Genomic DNA, 3085 nt, shown 5'->3' on the forward strand with positions numbered 1-3085 from the left:
TAAAAATCATACACCAAAACCTTGTAAAGTATATCAAAGGAATGCATGGATGGTTCAATATTTGAAAATCAATCATTGTTATTCACCATATTAACAATATAAAGAAAACTATATGATCATATCAATTAATGCAGAAAAAGCTTTTGCCAAATCTCAACAACACTTACAATAAAAACTGGGCAAACTAGGATATAGAAAAAAATATCCTCAACCTGAAAATGGGCATCTGCCAAAATGAAACAAAACAAAACAACAACAAAAACTACTGTATACATCATATTTAATGTTAAAAGACTGAATGTTTTCCCCTAAGATTGGGGGCAAGACAAAGATGTTTAATCTTATCACTCCTATTCAACATTATAGAAGTTCTAGCTAGTGAAAAAATAAATAAATAAAGATTATATAGACTTAAAAAGAAGAAATAAAACTGTCTCTATTCACAAACACCATGATTGTCTGTGTAGAATATACCAAGGAATATGCCCCCAAAAATACCCCCTACAACTAAAAAGTTTAGTATATATACCCCCTACAACTAAAAAGTTATATATAGCATACAAGGTCAACAAATTAAAATTAGTCATATTTCTATATATTAGCAACTTACAATTAGAAAATAAAATTAAAAATAAATACAATTTACAATAACTCCAAAAAAAGTAAATACTGAGGTATAAATCTAGCAAAACATGTACAAATGTGAGCCTTAAACTTAAATTCCTTTGGGGAGCTAAAAAAAAAAAAAGGAGAAAATGATTTGCAAGGGAGAGAAAATAAGCTTTTCATCAGACATTTCAACATCAAACTCCATTCCAAAAATAAATTGGAGTAATATATTTAAGATACTTGTATTGGTCAGAATTCTCTAGATGTGCATAGAGAGAGAGAAAGAGGATTCATTTTAAGGAATTGGTTCATGCAACTGTGGAGGCTGGTAAGTCCAAACTCTGCAGGGTGAACCAGCAGGCTAGCGGCTAGAGAAGAGACAACACTGCAATCCAAGTGCTGAAGAATTCCCTCTTGCTTGTAAAAAGTCAGTTTTTTGTCTTATTCGGGTCTTCAACTGATTGGTTGAGGCCCATCTACATTATGGAGAGCAGTCTGCTCTGCTCAAAGTCCACTTATCTAAATGTTAATCTAATCTAAAAACACCCTCACAGAAATTTCCAGAGTAATATTTCACAATATATCTGGGCATCATGGCCCAGCCAAGTTAACACATAAAATTAACCATCACAACATTTCAGGAAAGAAAATGTGAACTAAGAATTTTATATCTAAACAAACGGATTTTTAAGTATAAAGGGCACAAACAAAATGCTAACGACATCAGGAACACAGAGAACAGGATGCCCATGAGCCCTTCCTGAGGAATCTATGGATAATGAGCTTCAGAAAACCAAAATAACCAGAGAAACATTAACATAGGACTTGGTAGAATTGAGCACTAGTGGTTTCTAACATTACAAATGGAAAGACAACCTGACATGAGCTGCTTCCTGAAGGAACACCGCACCACCTGTGTAATACTGCCAAAGGGATTGAATGTGAATATGATCAAACCTCTGGGTCCAGTTGACCATTTACAGAAAATATAGAGAAGAGAGGAAAACTAAACTGCCCCCTGAGTATATAATTAGCAAGAGCCAGCAAGTAGAACACTACAGATCACAGAATTGTTTTTCAACAGGTTAATTTTAAGGTAAAAGAAGAGATGAAAGAATATCCACTAGAGTAAAGAAATTAAATTCATAATGAAATTTTATATGCAAGCTAAAACCAGTATATTTAGGAATCCACAATGGGGTGATAAAGCTATAAAGACATACAATGAGTGATTATAATAAAAATTAGGATAGGGATTACTTTGGAGGGTAAAGAGATGATTGTGATTAGGATGCTTGTGAGCAGGACAGAAATATGATGTTAATGGGCCTGAGGTTCTTTTGTCTTCCTGCTTTACTCCCTTTATAAAAACTCTTGTAAGTTATGATTTTTGACTATATTGATATAAAGGTGAATATAATCATATATTAATATTATATATCAAAACATTTCCTTTTTCCTTAAAATAACTAAAATATTTTCATAAGCCCCTAAAATAAATCAAAATATTTTAAGAGATGAAGCACCCGGATGGCTCAGTCTGTTGAGCATTCGACTTTGGCTCAAGTCATGATCTTGCGGTTCATGAGTTCAAGTCCCCCATCATGCTTTGCACTGACAGCTCAGAGTCAGCTTTATATTCTCTGCCTCTTCTCTCTCTCTTTCTGCCCCCTCCCTGTCCTCTCTCTCTCTCTCAGAAATAAAATAAACATTAAAAAGTAATAATAATAAATTAAAATGTATTTTAAAAGAAATTAAAATATGTTCTTGGCCCCTAGAACAATTGTGGGTCTGGACACTTTGCCTACTGGACCTAATGAATATGTCAACTTGTTTCCTTCTTTCTTTCTTTCTTTCTTTCTTTCTTTCTTTCTTTCTTTCTTTCTCTCTTTCTTTCTATGGAACACTTCATGAATTTGCATGTCATCCTTTTGCAGGGGCCATGCTAATCTTCTCTGTATTGCTACAATTTTAGTATATGTGCTACTGAAGCAAGCACATGTCAACCTTGTTTCTGAGGTGCCTTTGAAGTTTATTTCTTAGAAAAATTATTTATTTATTTATTTATTTATTTATTTATTTATTTATTTATTTTGAGGAGAGAGACAGACAAACAGAGCATCAGTGGGGGAGAGGCAGAGAGAGAGAGAAAGACAGAATCCAAAACAGGCTCCAGGCTCTGAGCTGTCAGTACAGAGCCAGACGCGGGGCTCGGGGCTCGGGCTCACCAACCACGCAGATCATGACCTCAGCCAAAGTTGGATAGTTAAACAACTTAGCCACCCAGGCACCCCTAAAGTTCTATTTCTTGAACTGGTTTATAGTTATAGGAGTCATTGCCTTGTTCACTAAGCTATTTTTAAGGTATAAATATATTACAAAAAGGTAAGAAAACTTACACACCAAAAATTGTAAACCATTGGCAAAGGAAATTAAAGAAGACACAGATGAATGGAAAGACATCCCATGTGCTTGA

At 34.2% G+C, this 3085-nt stretch overlaps 1 non-coding gene across 1 annotated transcript; it reads right to left on the reverse strand.

The window, feature by feature from the left end:
* Window positions 1–2501: 2501 nt before the first annotated feature.
* LOC115303208 lies at window positions 2502–2608 on the reverse strand. The gene has a single exon (XR_003913906.1). It is a non-coding gene; the product is annotated as a U6 spliceosomal RNA (small nuclear RNA).
* Between the last annotated feature and the right edge of the window lie 477 nt (window positions 2609–3085).

Source organism: Suricata suricatta, chromosome 1 (assembly GCF_006229205.1).
Source record: "Suricata suricatta isolate VVHF042 chromosome 1, meerkat_22Aug2017_6uvM2_HiC, whole genome shotgun sequence".
NCBI classification, from domain to species: domain Eukaryota; kingdom Metazoa; phylum Chordata; class Mammalia; order Carnivora; family Herpestidae; genus Suricata; species Suricata suricatta.